The sequence below is a fragment of the Mustela nigripes genome, chromosome 12, assembly GCF_022355385.1.
Source record: "Mustela nigripes isolate SB6536 chromosome 12, MUSNIG.SB6536, whole genome shotgun sequence".
NCBI classification, from domain to species: Eukaryota; Metazoa; Chordata; class Mammalia; order Carnivora; family Mustelidae; genus Mustela; species Mustela nigripes.
The window spans coordinates 79,061,595-79,074,559 of record NC_081568.1 but is presented as its reverse complement, the minus strand read 5'-3'; the positions used below and the strand labels follow the sequence as shown (position 1 = coordinate 79,074,559).

Here is a 12,965-nt window from a genome sequence, read left to right as displayed (position 1 = left end):
GGTGATGAGCTCCTTGGGAGTAGTTGCTAATTTATCTTTGTATCTATAATGCCTGGTCCATCTATATGCCTTTGTATCTATAATGCTTTTGGGTGCCCAAAGCCATGTCCAGCAGAATGATGGAAGTTTGACTGTGTTGCCTTCAGATCAGATTAGTCCCTACGGTAGCTGGCAAGATTATGGCAGTTTGCCTTAAAGGCTTTTGAGGAATTCTTAAAAATTTATCAGTGGTGGGGTGCCTGGGTAGCTCAGTGGGTTAAGCCTCTGCCTTCAGCTCAGGTCATGATTTCAGGGTCCTGAGATCGAGTCCCCCCCACATCAGGCTCTCTGCTCAGCAGGGAGCCTGCTTCCCTCTCTCTCTCTCTTCCTGCTGCTCTGCCTACTTGTATCTCTCTGTCAAATAAATAAAATCTTTAAAAAAAAAATTATCAGTGAACTCTTATAGAGAACCCGGGGTCTTAAAAAAGCAAATAACAACAACAAAACCTCAATGTGGCCAGTGAGGAAAGAAAAGGAGTCCTCCAAGGAAGATGATAAGAAGTCACATCCCTAAAAAGAGCCAGCAGACTTCTAAGGGACCTGGCTCATTCTGACCCAGCCTCCACATTCTTCTCAGTTAAGGAAGTGTCGTCAGCAAAATGGAAATGCTCTTTGGGTTCATATTTAGAGTCCCTGGAAATAAATATTAATTATGGTATCAGCTGTTGTCTACTTGGGAAACTTCTCAGAGATTATTCCAAATATTAGAACTATGGGAAGAGACGGTCCATCAGAGCTAAGGGACACTTTCCCCCAGTACAATCAGACCCATTCTAGATGGCTGACAAACTCATTCGGATAGATGTGGATTCTGCAGAACTTCACTTAGAAGGGATTCTGGTTTGGGTATAAGATAAGCTTGCAAATGCCATGGAGGCTTTGCAACAACTGAAGGAAGGCTGCTGTTTTTCTCCATTGATGCTCTCAGTTCTCTGGGACGTGCCTCTCTGTGAGCATGGCCTTGGATGCCATTAATTGTTGGCTCTCCCCATTGTTCACCATTTTCTATCCAGATTACCTCTCTTCTCGCCATTTGGCAGATGGGACTCTGCTCTTACATTATTAACGTCACTGTCTCCAAAAAGCAGTTACACATGGAAGGAAGAAAACAGAGCAATGAGATCATGGGCTTTGTCTCTATTTCTGCCACTGACTCCATCACTCATTCAACCAACAGAGGCTGAGCACCTGCTGTGCACCACACACTGGGCTGGGCACTGAGAAGAGAAGCAGGACAAGGGACTCAGTGTGAGGAGGGCGAGGCACACAGAAACAGAGTGGCTAATCCCATGACAGCAACCTGCACAAGACCTTCTCTGAACACTGTGAAGCTGAAGAAGTTCAGGAAGTCCTCCTGAAGAGACAAGCGCTTAGCCCAGAAGATCCCAGATGGATTAAAAAAACCACAGTCATTTGGGACAACTATAGATATTTGAGTATAAACTACAAACCAAGTAAGATTACTGCATTGATATTAAATTCTTGGATGTAATAATGGCACTGTGGTTATGTAAGAGTGTGTGCTATACTTACTTAGCAGACACTCACTGAACGACTCATGGGTCTGGAGTCACAATTCCTAAAGTTACTTTCAAACGGTTCAGAAAAAGATGTGCTGATGAGCGTGTGTGTGTGTGTGTGTGTGCGCGCGTGAGTGCATGCATGTGTGTATACATTTATAAATATATAAAGGGATGCAGGGAAGAGAATGAATATGCAAAATGTTAGTCAATCTAGGTATACACAAACATTTCTTGTACTATCTTTTAGTTGTCTGCACTTTTTCAAATTTTCAAAATAGAATACTGGATAGACAATTATTAAAAATACATACATACAGGGGCACCTGGGTGGCTCAGTCAGTTGAACAGCTGACTCTTGATGTTGGCTCAGGTCCTGATCTCAAGTTTGTGAAATCAAGCCCCACAGAGGGCTCTGTGCTGAGTATGAGCCAGCTTAAGATTCTCTCTCTCCCTCTACCATTCTCCCCGCTCCACAAAAAAAATACACACACACAATTGATCCTCAAACAATGCAAGGATCAGAGACACACACCTTCATGCATTCAAAAATCTATGTATAACTTTTGACTGCTGGAATACTTAATAAACTCTTGTTGACCAGAGCCTTACTAAAAACAAAGTCAATTAAAATGTATTTTGCATATTAATTTGTATCACATACTGTATTGCTATAATAAAGTAAACTGTGGGTTTTTTTTTAAAGATTTTATTTATTTATTTGACAGACAGAGATCACAAGTAGGCAGAGAAGCAGGCAGAGAAAGAGGAAGGGAATCAGGCTCCCTGCTGAACAGAGAGCCCAACACGGGGCTTGATCTCAGGACTCTGGAATCACGAACTGAGCCGAAGGCAGAGGCAGAGCCACCCAGGTGCCCCAACTGTAAGTGTTATTAAGAAAATAAAATGTTGTGGGACCAGTTGGTCAAGCGTCTGACTCGATCTCAGTTCAGGTGTTCAACTGAAATGGGCTCCATGCTGGGTGTGAAGCCTCCATTAAAATAAAATATGATAAATATATAAAATATAACAAAATAGGGATGCCTGGGCGCCTCAGTCAGTTAGGTGTCTACTTCTTGGTTTTGCCCTGGATCGTGATTTCAGGGTCCTGGCATCAAGACTCACGTTGTGCTCCATGCTCAGTGGGGAATCTGCTTGAGGATTTCTCTCCCTCTCCCCTCCTCATTTTCTCTCTCTCTCAAATAAATAAAATCTTTAAAAAAAAAATAAGTTGTCGTTACAAAAATCCTAAGGAAGAGAAAATACATTTACAGTACTGCTCTGTATCTAAAGGGAAAAATTCACATTTGTAAGTGGACCTGCGAAGCTCAAACTTGTGTTGTTCAAGAGCCAACTGCATTTATAAAGCTATTACAAGAGCTAAGACTGGCCTGGAAAAAGAAAAGTGAGCATGAGTCAGATAAAGACCGAAGAACATGGGATTTGGGGGTGGGTATACACACAACCAAAGGTGATACTTGGGTATATTTATCAAATGAGCGAAAGGGTTAAACAGGATCATTTACGCAGGGAACTGTAAGCAGATCAGACCCAAGTGAACATAAGGTTTATGTTAAGGAGCAAGAGCCCATTTGGCTATACGGGTAGGGAGGGGGTCCATCATGGAGGCCTCTGTATATTCTCCCAAGGTCCTGGGACTTTATCCTGTGGGTGACAGGAGCCATGAACAGGAGGCAGTATGGTCAGATTAGCATCAAGAGGGACCACCCTGGCAGTCAGGTGTCATATGGAGTGATGGAGCACAGACCTCAAGGCAGGAGACAAGGGTACCAATCAGGATGCCTTTGGCTCCCTTAAGCACAAAGCCCTGAGTCTAACTGGCTGAATTTATCAAGAGACTTATTATCCAACATAGCTGCAAGCGCTGAAATGACAGGCAGCAGATGTGGTTGATTCAGTGGCTCAAAAATGTAACCACGGACCCAGTTTCCATCCTCTCTGCCCACTACCACTCTCTGTAGCAGGCTCTGCCTGCAGACTGCCTTTCCTCATCTTTATGGGATGGCTGTAGCCATTCCCAGAGTGATGTGTGGACACGGTGAACATCACAGACAGAAGGGAGCTGCTCCTTCTTTGGTCTCTTTCTTAGCAAGGAAAACTCTTCCAGAAGATTCCCAGAAAACACTGCCTCACATCCCACTAGCCCAGATTGGATCACAAGCCCGTTTCAAAACCAATCACCATCAAGGGAACAAGATTACATGTTTGGCTCAGAATAAGAATTTATACACAGAGGGAATGAACTCTGATGAATCATCACTTAAAACACTTGGGAGCCTACAGGTCTGGGTAAAAGATGCTAGAAGCCTAAACTAAGATAATGGTGGCAAAGAATGAAGAGATGAGAACAGATTCAGGATTTATTTAGGAAGTTATGTTGGTACAATCTGGTGATGGACTGAAGGTGAAGAAAGAAGAAGGGTTTGGAAAGGACACCCTCCGTAATTCCAGCTTGGATGAATGGGGTCCGGAAGTGCCATTAACTGAGGTAAGGCACCCACAAGGAGAGCAGAGGAGGGTTTGGGGGAAACAGTGGTTTGGGGCATATTCAAGTGGAAGTGCCTGTAGGCTTCAGAATAAAGGTGCTGGGCCGTGAGTGGAATACAGGACTCAAACTGTTATCCCGCACAGGTGGTCTATACTCAGCCATGGTTCTCAAACAGGCTTTCGTCTCTACAGACATTTTTGAACCAATATTTAATCACTGAGAGATTCCAAATAGGATTATGTATTTCTGGTTTCTCTGGAATATCTGGAAAAATCTGGCAATACTGGTCCTGAACTGCTGCTGCCTGTCAGCAGTCGGTGGAGGCCAGTAGCAGCCATACTCTTTTTTTTTTTTAATAAAGTCTTTTTTGTTTTTAAGATTTTATTTATTTATTTGACAGAGATCACAAGTAGGCAGAGAGGCAGGCAGAAAGAGAGAAGAAGAAGCAGGCTCCCCGTTGAGCAGAAAAGCCCGATGTGGGGCTTGATCCCAGGACCCCAGGATCATGACCTGAGTCGAAGGCAGAGGCTTTAACCCACTGAGCCACCCCGGCGCCCCACAGCCATACTCTTTAGCTAGAGTAAGAGGTTCTCTGGCCCACCACACTCACCCACTATCTCTCTGCGTTTAGCTGCTTGGCCCTGAAGCCATTTCCAGCCAACACCCTCCTCACCATCTTGGGAAAGAGCCTGAACTGCAGAAATACAGCTGGTAGTAAACGGTATTTAGATGGTGGTCAAACACCTCACTGTGAATGCAAACACCCAAAGAGAAAGTGGAATGAAGAAGATCAAGGAGGTCATCCTGGAGCCATCAGTGTTTTAGAAACAGAGGAAGAGAAATTCACACTGGAGAGAAAAACAAAGAAACTGGAGCAGAGCAAGTAAGCATGAAGGCTCAAGAGCTAAGAGAGGAGAGCTAAGTCAGAGGGAGGGCTCTCCTGTGCCACATGCAATAGGACATCCAACGGAAAGAAGGCTCCCAAGGAGATGTGACATTGAGGAAGGAAGTCATGGGTGGCCCAGGAGCCTAGCTGTGTGGCATGGTGAGGGACGAGGCAGACAGCAGTGGGGTGGGTGGAAGATGAAAATGAGTGGATACAGTGTGCATTGGCTGCTTGGGTGAGAAAGGAGGAGTAAAGCTGGATGAAACTAGGGAGGCTATGGGGTCAAGGCATGGTCCCTCGGTAGGATCAGAGAAACTTGGATATTGTAAAGCTAAAAGGAAGCCAAGGATGAGGTGAAGGCTGTAGAAATCTAACAGAGGGATGAACAACAGAACCAAGTCCAAAAAAAGGTGGTGGGGCAGGGGGACAAAAAGGTGAGACGTGGGTAGCTAGCTGGATTCACTGCAAAGACAAGAGGCCTCCAAGGCTAGAGGACTGGAGGTGATGATAAATCGGGAGGCAGATGGGTGTGTTCAATAATTTGAGAGCTGGTTCACCTGGACCACTCAGTTGCTGAGCTTCTGACTCTTGGTTTTGGCTCAGGTCATAATCAGCCACCCCACCCTCAGCCTGGAGTCTGCCTGAGATCCTCTCCCTCCTCCCTCTGCTCCACCGCCACCACCCCCACCCCCGCATGAACATTCTCTCATGCTCAAATAAATTAATTAAATATTAACAACAACAACAAAAAGAAATTGGAGAGCTAAGTCCTAGCTGAGCCTGATGCTGGCAGGAGGTACAGGGGGTGCATGGCAGTAACCATCGGTGCCTCGGCCTTCAGGGATGAACCTGCCCAGGGCCCCCAACCAGAACCCAAACCCAAGGAGGTGCTAGACCTGAGCCAACCACCACCCCAGCTATTCCTGGCAGTGCTGAGCCACATACCCAAACCCCCCGCCCGCCCCCCCGCACACTGCTGGGATGCTGTTGCCAGAGATGCGGGAGCTGGCATGCCCTGGTGGACAGCCAGGCCCTGTGGCTGCTCATCCTGGCCTAGGACCACGGTGCTCTGCCACTGCTGGACCATAGCTGCCTGTACCCCGCCCCTCCACACCCCCACTGGGGTGGGGCCCTGCCTCCTGGGCCACTTCTGTGAGCAAGCGCAGGTGGATCAATGCAACCTCACTTGTAATGCCTGCAGCCAAGAAAGCCTCTGGAAACAGATCGTGTAGCATGGTGGGGATGGCTGGGTGGTGGAGGTGAACAAGTCAACAGTGCCCGGAGCTCCCTGCTTTGTGTCTTTCTTCAGCAGATGTGGCGAGAAACAGCTCTTAGACTTGGAGGAGCAGGGTGTATGGCCAGAACTGGTAGATGGTGACAACTGAGATTTGTCAACCAGAGGGTCCTGGCTAAATTCTCTGCTCGGCCTGATCCCATCCACCAGTGGAACAACAATGTCTGCTTTCTGGTCACTCACGTGTTCTCCAACATCAAGATGGGCCAGGCGCGTTGAGTCTTTCAACAGTGTGGCCAGGACACTCAGGTCCAGGTTTGTCGCTATGGACCCCATGGGGTCAACTCCAGGGTGATGGTGCAAGCCTTAGTCAAGGGCTGTCCCTGCAAAACAACCTAACTGGGACCTTCCAGCACCTGGGATCCTTGGCCAGGACTTCTCATTAACCAAGGGCATGTCCTTCCCTGACATCCTGGGTACTCCAGAGTCCATTCCAGGGTTCTGCTGGGCACCGTCTTCAGCTTCTGGAAACTACAAGAAAGTTCTCCTATCAGATCTGCCTACTGCTGTTGAAGGCCAATTCTTCCCCTGTTGGGGGTGTAGAGAGGCAACATGTGAGCATGGAGGAATGCTGGTCCCGGAGAGAGCTTCTTGCCCTCCTCACTAGGCCCTCTGATTCAGCCCCAGTCCCCTCTGGCCTTGTCTCCTTGTATGCCTGCTTCAAGGGCTTTCTCAGTCCCTTTTGAGAAGGACTCTCACTTCTGAACTAGAATCTCATCCTTAGGGCTGAGATAATCCCAGCCACCTTGGGTGACAAACTTAACCTCCTAGAGCTTCAAGACTGGACCAGGTCTCGCAGCTGAAAGTCAACTTACTCAAAAAAAAAATGTCTACAGATACTCAAGGACTCCTGTAATCACATGGTATAGAAAATTATTTTTTTATTTTGAAATTTTTCACAAACATTGAGAGAATGACGACACGTAATATATTTATTATTTTGCCAGAAAGAAAAGAAATTTGAGAACTACTAATTGTCCTGTCACAAGGGAGGCCTTAGTAACCCTTCAAGGTGCCAATCCTTTTCCATTTGGTATGAAGGATGGGATAGGATGGGAAGAGTAGAGAGGACTATCTCCCTGGCAGCAAAGGTAGAAGACAGAGCTCGTTTTCAAGCCCTGGGAAGCTGAGTTCCTACTGGCAGAGAGAAAAAGTCACACCCTGGATAATCATTCTTCTAGAGGAAGGCAGAGGCAGAGCTCCAAGGAGAGAGGGGAAGGATCATAGCCACACATGCCTTGAGGGCTTGTGACATCCAGAGCCTCTGGGTCAACTCTGGTGTGCCACCGGGTTTGGATGAATGTTTGTCCCCTCCCTTATGCTTAACTCAAACAGAAGTGCCTGAGTAACCAAGAGGGCAGGAAAGATAACTCCACTCATGTCGGTGTGTCCACATGATGTGTAACATCAATCCCTCTGAAGCAAATGAGCACAAGGTGTTGGTCAGATGTTACAGTAGGCTTTGGCTCTACCTCTATCCAAGGCCTTAAGGCTTCCTTCCCGGAGGTGTGCGCCAAAACAATTTTGGTAACAAGAAAGCATTCTGTGGTATTTTTCTGAGGAAACGTTCTATCCTGGGGAGTCAGAGAGATTCCAAGGCAATGGATTCCAATGGCATCCCACTGTTGAGATTCAGACTGTCACTGAGACCAATGATACCCTTCCTGGTTTGGGGCTACAGAGTCTCGAGGGATGTCTGAGGTCCCAGACCTGGGGCTGGGCACTGTGGCCCATGTTCCATTTCCCAGAGTGAAAGCTCTGAGGAACACAGAGAGTTTGCCACAACTTACCCTTGACATCCAAACCCAGGTAAGACCTCCCAATTCAGTGACTTTTATCCTAACTTGTGGGTCAACAGAGACAGAGGTGAGGGGTGACACCTAGTAGCATCAGTGAACAATCCCAGCACTCCAGCAGTCAACAGTCTTCCCTTTCTTTTCCCCATCACATTTTAATAAAATTTCCCAAGCATAATTATTTTGTTGTCTGTCTTCTGTGTCTTATTTATTTTTATGGTGAGTTGCTATGAGACAAAAACAAACAAACAAACAGAAAGCACTTAAAAAAAAAACTCATCAGGGGCACCTGGGTGGCTCAGTGGTTTAAAGCCTCTGCCTTCAGCTCAGGTCATGATCCCAGAGTCCTGGGATTGAGCCCCACATTGGGCTCTTTGCTCAGTAGGGAGCCTGCTTTCTCTTCTCTCTCCCTGCCTGCCTCTCTGCCTACTTGTTATCTCTATCAAATAAATAAATAAAAATCTTAAAAAAAAAACAAACTCATGAGAAAGATGCCTGGACAGGTCATTAACTTGACATTAGGAATCCCGATAAGAACTAAAATTAAGCTGACATAAAAATCTCACATCTTAAAAGTGCTCTCTGATCTTAAAGATAATAATATTCTGGTTACAGCCCTTCCATGGGAGAAAGACAATATTCTTTAATTCCTTCTGCAAAGTGGGGGCATTAAAATAGACCCAGGGTTGCAAGAGGTAGGCATGCTAGCATCATTTCTCCAGTTTTGAATGATGTACTTCAACTCACCGGGCATGTCCCCAGAGGGGACGGAAAATATCTTTCAAGAACAGGCTGAACACCCATCTGTCAGAAACAATTTTTGGGTACTGAGGTGTAGAGAAGGAGCAGAGAACACATCATCCCTTGGGGTTCCTGCCTGTGCAGAACAGTTCTGCCTCTGTTCGATGCATGTCCTCATTATCTTTGATCACCGGCCCCTGCTCCACAAGCATGGGGCCACCCACCTGCTAGGCTGGAGACACAACAGTCCAGGTCCTCAAGAAGCTCCCTTTGTCCTGGCAGAGCCAGACGCCCAGACAATTACAGGACAATAGCCCACTGTGAGAAGAACATTGATGAGAACCCAAACCAAACACGACTCTTCATTATACATCAGTGGGAAGAGAGGGCACCATTGAGAGCTGACCTCCTGTAACACCAGGGCACTGGGGGCTCATTTCCCATGAAACACAAGAGCCCTCTGGGGCAGGTGACTTTATCTCCATATTCTGAGTGACGTCCAAGGTCACCAAGAGAGTGAGGGACAGAGCTGGGATTAGAATCCCGGCTGCTCCAATTTCATGCTTTTTTATCGAGCAATACTTCTAGTAGCATTTTTTAATTGACTCCCTGAACTGAATGTTACTACTGGTACTTCTCTCATGGCCTGGAAGGATGGCTATTTGTGTACTCATCCATTGTACAGGACTGCCAATTTCAAAGATACAAAGAGCATCTCATTATGTGTTTTGTGTGTGTATAACTTTTAAGATATGGTGTGTCTCTCGGATGAGCGGACAATGGGCAGACATCTGAACAAAATGAGAGCAATCCCTGAGGATGATGGGGGACAGAAGATTGGAAAGGGGGACATTTCAGGCAGAGGACACAGCAAATGCAAAAGCTGTCCATCAAGGGCTGAGTTTGAGAAATAAAACCTCTATCTTACCCCTCCTCTGTCACTCTGTTCCCTACCTCTGCTTTATTTTTCTTCAAGGCACTCTTCACTACTTGACACTACATTTCTGGGCTTATTTGCTTACCGTTTATCCCTCATCTACACTATGAGTTTTGTGAGGACATGGGACTTTGTTTTCACTGATCCTCAGAGTCTAGAAGAGATCTGCATAACAGAGGAAACTCCATCCATATTTGTTTAGAAACATATAAATAAATGTATAAAGCATCATATGTATTTTTTTTAAGATGTTATTTATTTGACAGAGATTGCAAGTAGACAGAGAGGCAGGCAGAGAGAGAGGGAAGCAGGCTCCCCAACGAGCAGAGAGCCCGATGTGGGGCTCGATCCCAGCACCCTGGGATCATGAGCTGAGCCGAAGGCAAAGGTTTTAACCCACTGAGCTACCCAGGTGCCCCACATCATATGTATTTTTAAGCCTTACTTTTATGAAAGTACTTACCATGCACAATCTCTGAACTAAGCACTTTACATAGATCTACTTCATTTACTTCATTTACTTCTTTCCAATGGGGGAATGAGATCTCTTGGCGGAAAGATAATAAATGGTATTGGACAAAACTGGACAGCTACATGCAAAAGAATGAAAGTGGACCAACTTCTTCCATCGTGTACAAAAATAAACTCAAAATCGATTATAAACTTATACATGAGACCTAAAACCATAAAACTCCTAAAAGAAAGCCTAGGCACTAATCTCTTTGATATCAGCCTTAGCAACATATTTACGGATGTGTCTCCTCAGGCAAGAGAAACAAAAACAAAAATAAACTATTGGGACTACAGCAAAATAAAAAGGTTTTCCATAATGAAGCAAACCATAAACCAAATGAAAAAGTTGACCTAATGAACAGGAGAAGGTATGTGCAGATGACATATCCAATAAAGGGTTAGTATCCAAAATATATAAAGACCTCAACCCAGCACCAAAACCACAAATAATCTGATTTAAAAACAAGCAGGGGACCTGAACAGACATTTTTTTCAAAGAAGACATACAAATGATCAATGGATAAGTGAAAAGACCCTTAACATCACTCATCATCAGAGAAATGCAAATCAAAACCTCAATGAGATATCACCTTGCACCTGTCACAATGTCTAGTAACAAAAAGACAAAAAATGACAGGTGTTGGTAAGGATGTGGAGAAAAGGGAACCTTGTACACTGTTGGTGGGAATGTAAACTGATACAAACATAGTGAAAAACAGTATGGAAGTTCCCCTAAAAATTAAAATAAAAATGTCATAGAATTCAGAAACTCCACTACTGAGTATGTACTCAAAGAAAATGAAAATGTTGGGGCGCCTGGGTGGCTCAGTGGGTTAAAGCCTCTGCCTTCGGCTCAGGTCATGATTCCAGTGTCCTGGGATCGAGCCCTGCATCGGGCTCTCTGCTCAGCGGGAGCCTGCTTCCTCCTTTCTCTCTGCCTGCCTCTCTGCCTACTTGTGATCTGCCTACTTGTGATCTGTCTGTCATGCAAATAAATAAAATCTTAAAAAAAAAAAAAATTCTAAAAAAAAAAAAAAAGAAAATGAAAATGTTAATTTAAAAAGATGTATGTACCCCTATGCTTTTTTTAGTATTATTTACAGTAGCCAAGGTACAGAAACAACACAGGACTCCACTGAGAGACAAAAGTTGTGGTATATGTGTGTGTAATATATATGTATACACATGTGTGTGTGCACATACACACGTGTATGCAAACAATGGAATTATCATTCAGCCATAAAAAAAGAATGAGATCTTGTCATTTGTGACAACGTGGATGAACTTACAGGTATTACGTCAAGGGAAATAAGTCAGACAGAGAAAATCAAATACCAGATGATTTCACTTACATGTGGAATCTCAAAAAAAAAAAAAAAAACCACAACAAATGAATTAAAAAACAAAAAACAGCAACATACTTATAAATATGGAGAACCAACTGATGGTTGCCAGAGGGAAGGGATGAGGGAGATGAATGAAACAGGTGAAGGGGATTAAGAAGTACAAACTTCCAGTTATAAAATAAGTCATCTTATAAATAATTATAAGTATTTTTAAGTATATTATATATATCTTATATATAAGTATATATATACATATAAATAAGTAATCTTATAAATACTTATAAAATAAGTAATTTCATCTCTTCACAGACAGGAAAAGTATAGCAGAGGGAATACAGTCAGTAACATTGAAATAATGATGTATGGTGACAAACAGTAAATATATGTATTACAGTAAGTATTGTGTAATGTACAGAATTGATGAATAACTCTACTATGCACCTGAAACTAATATAACATTGCATGTCAGCTATACTTAGACAATAAAAGTTTTTAAAAAATGAATAGTATCATACTATATATTCTTTTTTGCACCTTTTTCCCCTTAACAATGTATCATCAAGCACATTCTTATAGGATTAAATATTCTCTTACACTATTAAAAAAAAAAAAGCCCATGCCTTTTAACCAAAACATTCTAATCTGGGAGTGTCTGGCTGGCTCAGTTGGTGGAGCATGAGACTCCTGATGTGGAGGTTCTGAGTTCAGGCCCCATGATGTGTGTACAGATTACTTAAAAATAGTATCTTTAAAACAAAACAACATTATTCTATTCTTGCTAAGCCTACAGTGGCCATGAGAAGCCCTCAAAAAATATCGACTGGATTAAATTAAATATATTCAGCGCAGAGAAGGGGCAAGCTCCAAGACAATATAATGTGGAATTTGGAGGGCAAGTTAGAAGATGCTCATCCTGGTTTGGAAGCTAAAAAGAACTGCCATAAAAGATACAAAGTTAGGGGCGCCTGGGTGGCTCAGTGGTTAAGCCGCTGCCTTCGGCTCAGGTCATGATCTCGGGGTCCTGGGATCGAGCCCCGCATTGGGCTCTCTGCTCAGCAGGGAGCCTGCTTCCTCCTCTCTCTCTGCCTGCCTCTCTGCCTACTTGTGATCTTTGTCTGTCAAATAAATAAATAAAATCTTTAAAAAAAAAAAAAAAGATACAAAGTTAGTTGAATGTGCACATTTTCTCCCAGAAATTGACCCACATAAGAAATGATGTCAAGGGTGGGGCTCACACAACAATGGCACTTCCTAATGCCACCGAGGCTACCTGACTTAAAAGGAAGACAGGGATTTCAACTCCACTAATGGCAGGCAAGTTCTGACCGCAGGACACTGTCAGGTCTGTGAGGAGGAGGAGTTGAGATGACAAGTTTTTGGTGAC

At 44.2% G+C, this 12,965-nt stretch overlaps 1 long non-coding RNA gene and 1 pseudogene across 3 annotated transcripts in view; one reads left to right on the top strand and one right to left on the bottom strand.

The window, feature by feature from the left end:
• The window catches only part of LOC132028623 (uncharacterized), a 349,757-nt gene that overhangs the window by 201,521 nt on the left and 135,271 nt on the right, over nt 1–12,965 (bottom strand). The window lies entirely within an intron of this gene.
• LOC132028120 (F-box only protein 27-like) lies at nt 5,764–6,467 on the top strand (annotated as a pseudogene).